The sequence below is a fragment of the Triticum aestivum genome, chromosome 1B, assembly GCF_018294505.1.
Source record: "Triticum aestivum cultivar Chinese Spring chromosome 1B, IWGSC CS RefSeq v2.1, whole genome shotgun sequence".
NCBI lineage: Eukaryota > Viridiplantae > Streptophyta > Magnoliopsida > Poales > Poaceae > Triticum > Triticum aestivum.
In genome coordinates this window covers 7,286,686-7,300,620 of record NC_057795.1, presented here as the reverse complement: position 1 = coordinate 7,300,620, position 13,935 = coordinate 7,286,686, and the positions used below count along the sequence as shown (strand labels likewise).

Below are 13,935 nucleotides of genomic sequence, written 5' to 3'. Positions count from 1 at the left end.
GAGAGAAGAGGAATTGTTAGACATCATACGCAGCCCTCACAAGCTAGATGATCTGAATGAAGCAGATGACGGCTCCCAATATCTTAACAATACCGGAGAGGGTGATGAAAAGATATTCGATCTCGACGACCGGGCTGATGAAGTCATGAACTATGATTATGATGATGACACAAACAATGTTTGTGATGACACAGATAATGATGATCTTCAAATAACAAACACTACCGGCGAGGTATATTTGTATAAGCATGCATCATGGTGATCATCATATGTTTTTTTATTGAAGATATATTAACGAATCGATCTTTCTTCTTTCAGCCCTCCGGATCGAGCAAATCTGCTTCTACAGACAGCAAGACAAAGTGAGGCCCGGGCAGATTGTTGAAGGATGGTGTAAAGTACCACATCGAATCCATCAAACCTAGTGGCGAACCCCTCACGCCTAAGAACATTGCGAACAAGTGGACTCGTCAGTGCGGAGTTCTTGTGAAGGACAAACTCCCGATCTCCATTCAAGAATGGAAAGAGCCAAAGACTAAACGTCTAGGTGTTACTTGGGTCGATGGCAGAGCCAAAGAAGACCTGATGAAATCTCTGATGGAACATTTCACTCTACCAGATCATTTCACTAAAGCAGATGTGGACAAAGTCAAGGCCACTACTCTTAAGAAGATGGCAATTGCATTCAACACCCACAAGAAAACTGTATGGGCCAACTACATCGCTAATGAAAGGAAGACTCCAGATTTCAAGGGAACACTGGAGAAGCAAAGAGAACATTGGGACGATTTCGTGACCTTCAAGGATTCAGAAATATCTAAGGAACGGTCGATGAAAAACAAGGCAAATGCCGCAAGAAAGACGCAGTTCCATAGGCTGGGTCCAGGTGGCTACGCGGTGGCATTGCCTAAGTGGGATAAGTCTGAGCAAGAGATGGAGGATGCAGGGGTCACTCCGGTTACCCGGCACTGGCCCCCCAGGTGCAGAACTTGGTTCTATGCACATGGGGGGCGTTGGACCCGGAGACAGGCATGGTTTCGAAGAAGGCAAGTCTAAAAGGAGCCGAACAAAAGATAATTAACGCAATAGAAGAAGCTCGAGCGGGGGTGTTCACGCCCAACAGAGAGAACGACGAGCTTACGCGCGCCCTGGGAAATCCTGAACACCCGGGAAGAACACGAGGCAAGGGTGTTATTCCCTGGTATGAGGGCTTTTCGGACTGGAATGACGACTACAGGTCCCGTGCAAGAAAGAAGATGGAGGAGGAGGAGAAGAGGAAGCTGGAGGAGGAGCAGAGGAAGCAGGACATAGAACGTCTTCAAGGCCTAGAAGCAAGGCACGCGGACCTGGCACTCAAATTCCAGCAGCAGCAGCAGCAGATCGACTCACTTAGCCAGGAAAGGGGGTCTCAGCAACGGCAGCAGCAAGCGGATGATCGTCCAGCATTGGATAGCACCGTCCCATCCATGCCGAGAAGCAGCGTTGGTTCTGCCCCGGGCGACACACTGCTGGATACATACCCTGTGGATGACATCATAGAGAACACTAACTGTGAGCTACACTCCAAAATGAAGAACATATCCATGAAGGTGGCGGACGGCGTTGCTTTTCCAGTTACCCCCGAAGCAACCTACCATTGCATCCCGTTTCCAGAGGGCTATACTCGTGTCATGGTTGATGAAATGGTGGACCCATATTCGGGGCTAATGCTTGACATTCCTGGAGGTGAAGGCGGGCGCACACTCGGAGAGGCCATACATCGTATCATCCTATGGAGAAAGGATTGCATAATCTTTCGAAGTCCACCGACACCGCGTCGTCTGCCGACTCCTCGAAGTCCGCCACCGAGTCAGCAGACTCCCGCTCCTCCAAGTCCATGAACGCGTGAGACGACTCCTCCTCGAAGTCCGCCACCTCCTCCAAGTCCCCGAACGCGTGAGCTGACTCCTCCGGTTTCAAGCCCGGCACAGCGTCATGCCACTTCTCCGGTTGCAAGTCCGGCACCGTGTCAGGCCACACCTCCTGCTTCAAGTCCGGCACATCGTTAGGCCACTTCTCCTGGTCCAACTCCACGTCAGCCGTCACCGCCGTCACAGCAATCGCAGAAGAGACATCCCGCAGCTTTGGTGCGTAGCGGTACGAGTCGAGGTAGTTCAGGAAGTACAGGCGAAGGCAAGCGATATAAATATGGTCCAAGCCTCGCTCCTCTTCCTCAGAGGCCTTACGACATGACTAAGGAGCAAAACACAACCATAATGCAAGCCCAAGTGGACGCCCATTTTGGACCGAAACCGGCACCGCCGCCAAAGGAGAAAGTGCCTGAGAAAACGATTGACCACTTCATTCGTATGGCTAGAGCGCCAGCTCCCAATCCTGTTGACTCAGACTATGAGCGTCAAATCAGGAAGCTACATCGAGCACGGCTACGGAAGGAAGCGAGCTCAAGCTCGAGCCAACAAGCAGCTGGCAAAAAATGCGGAAAAACCGTTCCCCAGCTGGGAGAACAGGCTGCGCAAGAGATCCCCCTGCTTGTTGTGCCAACAACACATGAGAGGAGTACGCGTGCCAAATATTATTGTGGGCAAACCGTTAGCGTTCCCCAGCAGGGCGATGTGGTAATAACGGAGGAGCATATAATGCAGGCTGAAATGCTCAAGATCTCTGTTGGACAACTCCTCGAAATCGAGCCCATGTCTCCGCTTAAAGAATCGGAAATAAAATGGAAATATGCCTGGGGCCAACCTTTGGTCCATCCAGACAAGGTCAAGGACCTCCCAACAAGAATGTATGAATTGCATCAATGGTACATGAACATGACCAAGATTTCCAATCGAGTGCCCCTCATGGTGAATGTCAAGAAGGACCATTATTACCATGAGAAAGCTCTGTCCATTGCAGAACTATATCAGTTATTCAATCAAGACGCACTCGACAAGTCTATCGTCAGTTGCTATTGTCTGTAAGTGATTTCTTTCTGTAATTTAAGTCTCAAGCTAGTTATGTAGTGATAATTTTGATCAATCATTACATGTAATTATCCTCACTATATTCTTTTTCTGTGGTATTATATGCAGGATGAAGATGTATGAAATGAAAAAAGCTGGACGCTATGGCGTTGGGTTCATTGACCCAAATACCATTAATCAGGACATATGGGAGATTGAACATTGTAAAGCTGTTGTAGAGGAAAGCATGCTAGAGTTCTTGAAGCGCCTCAATACCTTCGAAGATATACTACTTCCTTACAACTTCCCGTGAGTCACACTGTCTTGTACTACAAATTCTGTTTTTGCTTACTAGTTAGCTAGATGTTAATAATTAAGTGTATACGGTTTACGGTAGTTGATTAATTTTATTCACATGCCCGCTTAAGTAAGACATGCAAACGTGTGCGTATGCAGTTGGCACTGGGTCTGGATAGACATTAAAGTTGTGGAAGGAAAAGTTGAATTACTGGACTCACTAACTAAAGAAAATAAAGACTACACCATCGTGAAGGGGATAGTCAACAGGTAATTTCATTCATTATTAACTATTAGTTTCTGATATGAACTATTTAATAACCCCTTTATTAATTTTCTTTGCCGACGGGCAGGGCATGGGCAAAGTTCGTCGCGGTGACTCCAGGAGAATGGAAAAAAAATTGTTTTGGCATCGACCCATAGTAAGTAATTAAGTAGTACTAGCTAGCTACCATCTCTTTAATTCTTGTTTCAATATCATTAATTAATTATTATGCTTGATTAATTATTATCTGATTCAATTCCATTCTCGTAAAGGCCCTGAGGCAGGCGAAAGGGAATAATCTGTATGCGTACTACGTTTGCGAGAACATTCGCATGATGACGTGCGAAAGGAGCAGATCTGATAGACAGGAGTGGGTACGTTTGTCAGAACACTATTCATATCATTATCGATATCTAGTCACACACCTAACACACATGCATATTATTGATCTCCTTCTTAACAGTTCAAAGAGGTGCGGGATAAGCTCCTACCCCCCGAGCGCATATAAGCACTTCAATAGGAAATAGCCGGATTTTTGCTCGACCAGGTCATAGATCCGAAAGGAGAATACTATTACCCGCTACCGCCCCATGAACCACTTGTCATCGTGCTCCGAAGGCACCAAGGCAACATGTAGTAGAAATTGTATATGTATATACATGTGTATATGTGTGAATAGTTAATGGTGTTGGCTGTGAGACATTCGATGATATATATATATATATATATATATATATATATATATATATATATATATATATATATATATATATATATATATATATATATACGGTTCTACGTACAAGAAAATCTATTTAATATATATGCATAACGTGTACAATTTGTAGTATCGTGAAATACCAGCAAACAAAAAAGAATTAAATGGAAAATAAAGCCAAATTGAAAACACAAAATTAAAGAAAAATTAAAAAAAACACCCAAACATTTAGTACCGGTTGGTGTTACCAACCGGTACTAATGCCCTCCACGCAAACGGGTATGGCTCGTGCCACGTGGTGGCACTTTAGCGCCGGTTCGTAACGAACCGGTACTAAAGGCCGGGGACCTTTAGTCCCCACCCTTTAGTGCCGGTTGGCGAACCGGCACTAAAGCCCGTTATGAACCGGACTAAAGGCCGGTTCTGCACTAGTGTCATATGCACTTGAGGAAGAAGTTAGTCCTGTATTTGATTCACGGGTTGCACTGTCTACAGGCACTCTGTATGCAGATTTTACTGGAAAAAAAACTTTTTTTATCAAAATGCCATGCTATAATATCGTCGTTATGTTCATGAATTGGGAGCTGTAGGATAATCTTTGCATCTTCTGGAAGGAAGGTTTGCCTTACTAGATCTTCATCCCAATTGTTTGTGGTGGGATCAATCAGCTCATTAACTTTGGTAATAGCATTTCTACCCCTTCGAGTGATGACTCTTCTAGTGGATCAGACCAGATATTAATGTTGTTACCGCTACCAACTCTCCATATAATCCCCTTCTTTAGCAAGTTTATCCCTTTTAATATACTGCGCCATGTGTAGGAGATACCACCCTTGGGACTGGCATTTAGAATCGAGTCATTTGGGTAGTACCTTGTAGACAAAACCTGCGCACATAATGAGTTTGGATTTTGAATAAGCCTCCAAAAGCTTGTCTCGCAAGCATGGCTATATTGAAAACATGGAGGTCCCTGAATCCTAGACCCCCGGTCTTCTTTGTCTTCGTCAGTTTTTCCCAGCTGACCCAGTGTGTTTTGTTCTCCTTATCTATTTGACCCCACCAATATTTATTGATCATGGGGCTTAGCTCGTTGCACAAGGACTTGGTTAGATTTGCAGCAAGCCATGGAATACACTAGGATTACTTGTGCTACTGCTTTAATAAGGATTTCTTTCCCACCTTTTGAAAGGAGTTTTTCCTTCCAGCCTTGGATCTTTTTCCACACACTCTCTTTTATATATTCAAAGCATCTCGCTCTGGCTTTACCCAAGTAGGATGGAACACCTAGATATCTCGAGGTTAAACCTTCCGAATTAATCTGTAGAATACTTCTCATTTCCTTCTTCATCTCTTGACTTGTGTTTGTGCTGAATAATATTGAGGACTTGTCTTTGTTAATAATTTGGCCTGAAGCAGTTTCATAGGAGTTCAATATTCTGTTAACTTCATGGGCACTCTCAGCATTAGCCTCCATGAGTAGCAATGAGTCATCTGCAAACAACAAGCGACTTACACTGGGCGCTTCTCTACAGATCTTGATCCCCCTCAGTGACCCCCTCATCTCAGCTTCATGTAACATGGCAGATAACCCCTCTGCGCATATGAGGAACAAGTATGGAGAGAGTGGATCTCCTTGGCGCAAGCCTCTTTGAGATGTAATTATTTCAGTTGTGTCGTGATTCACCTTGATCTGGTACTTAACAGTTGAGACACAACGCATTATCAGTTCAATCCAACACCGCTTAAAGCCTAGTCATTGCATCATATCTTTTAAAAATGTCCATTCAACACGATCATAGGCTTTGCTCATATCCAATTTGACAGCTGCATAGCCCATCAAGCCGCTTCTTCTCCTCTGCAGGAAATGAGTTAGCTCATATGCCAAAAGAATATTATCCGAAATTAGCCTCCCTGGCACGAAGGCGCTCTGGTTAGGGGAGATGATATCGGGAATAATTACCTTAAGCCTGTTTGTGATTACCTTAGAGACCAGCTTATACACCACATTACACAAACTGATTGGTCTCAAATCCTTTATGCTTGCTGGGTTGGCATTCTTCGGAATTAATACTATTAGCATATCATTCCACCCTTCAGGCATTTCTCCTCCTCTCAATATTTGAAGAACCTCCTTTGTGACCTGGTTCCCAACAATTTGCCAAAATCTTTTAAAGAATATGGCTGGCATACCATCAGGTCCTGGTGCTTTCAGGTCACCTATGTTGTCTAAGGCCAGTTTCACCTCCTCCTCTGTATACTCAGCACACAGTATATCATTCATCTCTTTTGTCACCCTTGGTTGAACCACGCGCAGAATTTCTTCATTATCCTTTCCAGCCATGGAAGAGAAGATGTTAAAAAAGTAATTTGCAATGTGCTCTTTCAAAGGTTCCTCCCCCTCCACCCAAGTGTTGTCCTCCCTTTTCAGCCTCTTGATGGTGTTCCTTTTCCTCCTTTCAGATGCAAAGGCGTGAAAAAATGATGTGTTTTTATCCCCATCATGTAACCATTTGACATGGGCTCGTTGTTTCCAGTGCGTATCTTTTTGGTGCTCCAATCTGTCCAACTTCTCCCTCAAAAAGTGCTCTCTGTTAACCCTTTCTTGGGTGATGTCTCCTCTTCGCACCTCTTCTAGCTCCTTTTTTTAGCATTTTGATTCTTTTCTCCAGATCACCTAAAACATTAGTGTCCCAGTCCTCTAGATCTCCTGCTACCTTACTCAACATCGCCTGGGTATTTTGATCACCTTTTTATTAGCATATAAATCGGAGGATCACTTGGTACGGTCAGCTACGGCGCCCGAGTGTCAAATGCGCTGGCACTGACGTGCTGCCTCTATGTGTGATTGCTTGACGGAGCTCTCCAAAAACTTTGTCATCCGTGTGATGAAAACACCTTAGTTTCCATATATCTGATATGGTTGTTTTTTCTTTGAGCCTCTGGACATTTGTTTTCTGAGGATTGACCGTATAGACCTTTTTTTTTTCTAGTTTGCAGCGAGAAAGCCCAACATAAGTGAAACTGGGCTCTTTTTTCTGAGCCCACCGCATCCACAGCCCATCCACACTCTGCCGGCGGTCTGCGTCGTCTCTGTACTTCCTCTCCGCCGGCTGAGTGGAGACGACGTCTCCGAGGCCGGCCGGCCGATCCGCCTTGTGCTGCGGCTGCTGGCGGCCGGCGGTGCAGCGGTTCTCGCGAACTCAGCGCCACCGCTCGCCGGTCCGCCGGCCTGCCCTCCCGTCCGTCCATTGCGGCGGCCACCACCGGACGCCTCTCTAGGACGACAACGGCGGCAGCGAGTTCCTGCGGCATCAGGCTGCCCCTCACCTTCCACGTCCTCCTAGACCACCCAAGGTACTCTCACCTGCTCCCCTCCCCTTTCGGCACCCCCAGATCTCCACTCTGCTCAAATCTGTTCCCTTTTGCATCTGCTAGAATTTCATTATTGTAGCCTTTGCTGGAATTATGTATACTGACATCACATCTACGACCCTATTGCTGTAATGCTGGTGCGTTTCGAAAAATCTGACCTAAATCTTCGCCTTGCACCTTTCGACATCTGCAGTACATGAAAAGCACAATAGTCATTCACATCGGAGAAAGTTGCACAATGGTCATTGTACGAACCACTTTCTTCCGCGTCTTGGGCGGCAAACATGTGATTATTCACCTGCTGCATCCAGCTTTGTTTGAAAGAAAATCATTTTCTTAAGTGCAAGTGGTCGCTCTATAATTGTAGCCATTTGATTCATTCGAAACCTTCATTGTTAATAACACCCACTTGGTTTGTTTGAACACCGGCCGCAATGGGAGAGTTTTTTGTTTGTCTACAAAAGCAAAGTTTGAACAGCACCCACTCACCAGTCACCACCCACCGTGCACTGCATATTAGTCTCGCTCATGACAAACATGCGATTGTTAACCTCGTGCATCGAACTTTGTTTGAAAGAAAATCGTTGGGAAGAATGGCTCCGTCTAGTTAGGAGACTGATGGAAGTCCAGCTTTCTCAACAACCCGATGAATTACGCTGGAAGTTGACTAAGTCTGGAGCATTTACGGTAAAATCAATGTATATTGATGTTATTAATTCGAACTCCATTCCTACGTCCAAGCATGTTTGGGATGTCAAAGTTCCTCTGAAAATAAAAGTGTTTATGTGGTTTTGTCCATAAACAAGTTATTTTAACTAAGAACAACTTGATAAAGCGTAATTGGACAGGACCTACTAGGTGTAGTTTCTGCGATCGGGATGAGACTATCAAACACCTCTTTTTTGATTGCCCGCTGGCCAAGGTACTTTGGCAGACGGTCCACATTGCTTTTAATATCAACCCACCGAATTCTGTTAATGCGTTATTTGGGACATGGCTTAATGGGATTGAGCCTGACTTAGCGAGACATATTCGGGTTGGATTTGTGCTTTGCTGTGGACTATCTGGAATTGCAAAAATGATTTGGTCTTTAACAGAATATCATGTATACATTTTTTGCAGGTTATATTCCGAGCTACGGCACTGATCCGTTCGTGGTCGCTACTAACCCAGACGGAGGCCAGGGAGCATTTGGTTACTGGGTCTTTCCGCTGGGAGATGGTAGCTCGGGATATCTTCAACCGGTTTGGATGGCGGTCATGTAATAGGATAGGCATTTAGTATCCCTATCTAGTTTTAGCCAGCCGGTTGTGGCGTCTTTTCTTGGCTAGTTGATGTTTCTAGCCCTCTCTGGCTCTGTGTGAGCTTTTTATGCTTTTTTAGTACTTTATGAGACTTTTGGAACCATGTTCGCACTACTTTATTTGGTTAATAAGATGGCCGTATGCATCTTTCTGATGCAGAGGCAGGGGAATCCCCTTTTCGAAGAAAAAAAAAGTGGACGCTCTGTAATCGAATTGCATATGGCTGTTGGTGTAGCCATATGATTAATCCAAAACCTGCATTATTAATGACACCCACTTGGTTTGTGCGCGTACCGTGCGTCGCTGGATGCAATGGGAAAGTTCCTTTTTTTCTAGAAAAGCAAAATGTGAAACCCACTCACCACCAATCATCCACTGCTTATTACTCTCACTCTCTCTTTTCCATTGCTTTGGAGCCAAGTATGCGATGCGTTCATATTCAACCACTATTCTGTTCTTTCTTGGCGGCAGGTACTCGGGAGTAGGTGTCATGTCCTGTCACATATCTAGTCAGTGGAGGTAATTGTTTAGTTTGCATTGCTGTTCAGCAACATTCTCCATTGCAAATACTATACACGTCCGGTCCTGCTCACTACTCACAACATTCTCTTCTCCATTCTGTACTACACTTGTGTCTCCCTGTGTTGTGTGTGTGTTTTGCTCTGAGAGTTCCAATGGCGGAGATGGTGGCCGCCATGGTCATCCGGCCACTGGTGTCCATGCTGATGAGCAAGGCGTCCAGCTCCCTCCTGGATGAGTACAAGGTGATGGAGGGAATGGAGGAGCAGCACAAGGTTCTCAAGCGCAAGCTTCCGGCCATCCTCGACGTCATGGCCGACGCCGAGGAGCAGGCGACGGGGCATAGAGATGGGGCCAAAGCCTGGCTCCAGGAGCTCAAGACAGTGGCTTATCAGGCAAATGAAGTCTTCGACGAGTTCAAGTACGAAGCACTTCGCCGTGAAGCCAGGAAGAAGGGGCATTACAGAAAGCTCGGCTTTGATGTAATAAAACTCTTCCCTACTCACAATCGTATTGTGTTCCGTTACCAAATGGGTCGCAAGCTTTGCCGGATTCTGAAGGCCATTGATGTCCTTATAGCAGAGATGCATGCCTTTAGGTTCAAGTATCGACCACAACCACCAGTGTCCAAGTAGTGGAGGCAGACGGATTCTGTTATCGCCGACCCACAAGAAATTGCCAGAAGATCCAGATATGAAGAGAAGAAGAATATTGTTGCTATGCAACTTGGTCAAGCTAATAATGCAGATTTCACAGTTGTTCCCATTGTTGGAATGGGGGGCCTTGGCAGACCACATTAGCGCAACTCATATACAATGAACCTGAAATTCAGAAGCATTTCCAGTTGCTGCTTTGGGTCTGTCTCTGATACCTTTGATGTGAACTCCTTGGCCAAGAGTATAGTTGAAGCATCTCCCAATAAGAGTGTTGATAGAGACAAATCACCACTGGATAGACTTAAAAAATTGGTCAGCGGACAACGGTATCTCCTTGTATTGGATGATGTTTGGGACAACAAAGAGTTACTAAGTGGGAAAGGCTGAAGGTTTGTCTTCAGCATGGTGGAATGGGTAGTGCATTGTTGACAACAACTCGTGATAAACAAGTTGCTGAAATTATGGGTGCAGCATCCTACAATCTCAATGTTTTGGAGGATTGCTTCTTAAAGGAAATTATCGAGGCAAAAGCATTCGGTTTGGAGAAAGAAAAGCCTGTTGAACTGGTGGCGATGGTTGTTGAGATTGTGAAGAGATGTTGTGGTTCTCCTTTAGCTGCAACTGCACTAGGCTCTGTACTCTGTGCCAAGACCAGCGTGAAAGAATGGAAGATTGTATCATCTAGAAGCAGCATTTGCACGGCAAAAACTGGAATTTTGCCAATACTCAAGCTTAGCTACAACGACTTGCCATCACACATGAAGCAGTGCTTTGCCTTCTGTGCTGTATTTCCCAAGGATTACAAGATTAATGTGGAGAAGCTGATCCAACTATGGATCGCAAATGGCTTTATTCCAGAGGATGAGGAAGATAGTCTTGAAACCACTGGAAAACATATTTTTGAGGAGCTGGCCTCGAGGTCATTCTTCTTGCACACAGAGGAAAATGAAGATGATTCAGAGTATTATTCCATAACTACATGCAAAATCCATGATCTTATGCATGATATTGCAATATCTGTTATGGGAAAGGAATGTGTTGTTGCAACTATGAAGCCAACTGAAACCGAGTGGCTTCTTGATTCTGCTGGGCATTTGTTTTTGGCATGTGAAGGAACATAAGGTATTTTGAATGATTCGATGGAGACAAGATCCCCTGCTATCCAATCTCTGCTATGTGATTGGTCTGTCAAAAACTCTTTTCATCATCTATCAAAATATAGCTGTTTGCAAGCCTTGAAGCTCTGTACACAGACAACATCATTTCTACTAAAACCAAAGTATCTGTGTCACCTAAGGTACCTTGATCTCTCTGAAAGTTTGATCAAAGCACTGCCTGAAGATATAAGCATTCTATATAACCTGCAGACATTGGATCTCTCCGACTGCTTTCATCTTGATCGACTTCCAAGGCAAATGAAGTATATGACTTCGCTTCGTCACCTCTACACTCATGGATGTCGAAAGTTGAAGAGTATGCCTCCAGAACCCGGAGAACTCATAGACCTGCAGACACTTACATGTTTCGTAGCAGCAGCTACAAGCCCGGATTGCAGTGATGTTGCACAGCTGCAGGGTTTAAACCTTGGTGGTCACCTAGAGCTATGTAGGCTAGAGAATGTTGAAAAAGCAGAAGGAAAAGTGAAAAAACTCGGGAAAAAGAAGGATCTTAGAGAACTGACACTAAGATGGAGTTCTGTTTGTGATAGCAACGTGCTTGACAATTTTGAGCCTCATGATGGGCTGCTTGTTCTGAAGATATATTCTTATGGAGGGAACTGTGTGGGTATGTTGCAAAGCATGGTTAAGATCCATCTTTCTCATTGTGAAAGATTGCAGTCTTTTTCAGTTGTGGTACATCCTTCACGTTTCCAAAATTGAAGGTGCTTACACTAGAGCATCTGTCAGATTTTGAAAGATGGTGGGAAACAAATGAGAGAGAAGAAAAACAGATAGTATTTCCTCTGCTTGAGAAGTTGTTTATTCGACATTGTGGAAAGCTGATAGCATTACCTGAAGCACCATTGCTTGGAGAACCAAGTCGTGGACGTAATAGACTGGTATGCACACCATTTTCTCTGTTTGAGAGCTTGTTTATTACATATTGTGGAAGGCTGGTAGCATTGCGTGAAGCACCATTGGTTCAAGAACAATGTCGTGGAGGTTATAGACTGGCGCCATCAGCATTTCCTGCTTTAAAGGTACTTGTATTGGAAGACTTGGAGAATTTGCAAAAATGGGATGCTGCTGCTGAAGGAGAACATATATTGTTTCCTCAGCTTGAGAAACTATCAGTTCACAAGTGCCCAAAGATAGTTAATTTACCTGAGGCACCAAAACTCACTGTACTAGATATTGAAGATGGAAAGCAAGAGATCTTCCATTGTGTAGACAGATATTCACTACCGGAATCACACCCTATGCCGACGGCCAGGGCCGTCGGCATAGCCCTGACTAGCCGTCGGGACAGGCCTATGCCGACGGCCCCCGTCGGCATAGGGCCGTCGGCAACATATCCGTCGGCATAGCCTGGCCGTCGGCAACGCCATCGCCTAACGGCGGCTGCCGTCAACTGCTGACCAGCGGCGACTCGCCACATGGCACCTCTATGCCGACGGCCTGCCCGTCGGCATAGTACTAAACTACGCCGACGGCCAGGCCGTCGGCATAGAGGTGCCATGTGGAGAGTCGCCGTCGCTCCTGGGGCTTGCCTATGCCGACGGCCTAGCCGTCGGCTTAGTTTAGAACTATGCCCACGGCTAGGCCGTCGGCATAGACGTGCCACGTGTCGGCAACTGGGCACTCCTGGGGAAGAACTAAGCCGACGGCCAGGCCGTCGGCATAGATGGCCACGTGTCAGCCACTGGGAGCTCACGCCAGGCCTATGCCGACGGCTAGGCCGTCGGCATAGTTTCTGTCCAGTTTTTTTTTCTTTTTTCTGTTTCTTTTTAGCTCAATTCATTTGAATATACACAGCATATATAAGAAGCAGCATATATAAGAAGCAACATCACGTAACAGTAAGGAGCAGCATCACACATCATAAGAAACATCGCAAAACATAAACATATAAGTATCATCACCACCAAGCAGATAAGAATCTCACAAACAACAATAAGATAAGAAACATCACAAGCATATAAGTATCACAACATCGAGAACCACCACAATGTGACCCAAAGGCTTAAGCGCCAGGACGTCGAGCACCGCGGAGGTCATCACCGCCAAGAGCGCCGAAGCCCAGGTCGTCAGTGCTTCCGCCAGCGCTACCGCCAAGACCGCCTCCACCTCCGCCTCCGCCTCCGTGGATCGGAGTGGTTGGGCTCTGTGTCTCCGGAGTGCTGCGAAGACCACCGCCAACGGTAGATCCACCTGTTCCCTGGATGTTGAAAAGACATATTAATGGGATATATGACTATGTTGAAAGGCATGACATGCTTTGGATGAATAGATTGGGGATGAACTAACCGGCGAGGGGCCAGCGTTCTGTGCCACAAACTCCTCAAAGGTCAGCAGCACTAGTTGTGCTGGAGGACATTGTGCTGGCTGCAACTGAGGACACCTGCCGGCCGCCATTTCCTGAAAAGCCTGCTCCAGCTGGCGATCCCTCTGTACTTGGTGTTCATGAAGCCTCTGATGCCACGCCATGGTCTCCTGGCGTGTGTACTCCAGGTAGGCCTACGGTATGACATGATGGAACTCATAAAACTACTAGATGCGGAAAATAAAGTGAGCAATGAAGATAAGAGGGAAAATACTTACAGATTGTTGCTCCTGAAAGAGGGACTGTGAACTGGACACTGGCTGGCTTGTGCGCTGGCTCAGGCTCGGGTCGATCCGACGGAGCTGTGTGTAGGAGA

At 45.7% G+C, this 13,935-nt stretch overlaps 1 pseudogene; it reads left to right on the top strand.

The window, feature by feature from the left end:
• Positions 1-9,493: 9,493 nt before the first annotated feature.
• LOC123075543 (disease resistance protein RGA2-like) lies at positions 9,494-12,820 on the top strand (annotated as a pseudogene).
• The last annotated feature ends 1,115 nt before the right edge of the window (positions 12,821-13,935 follow it).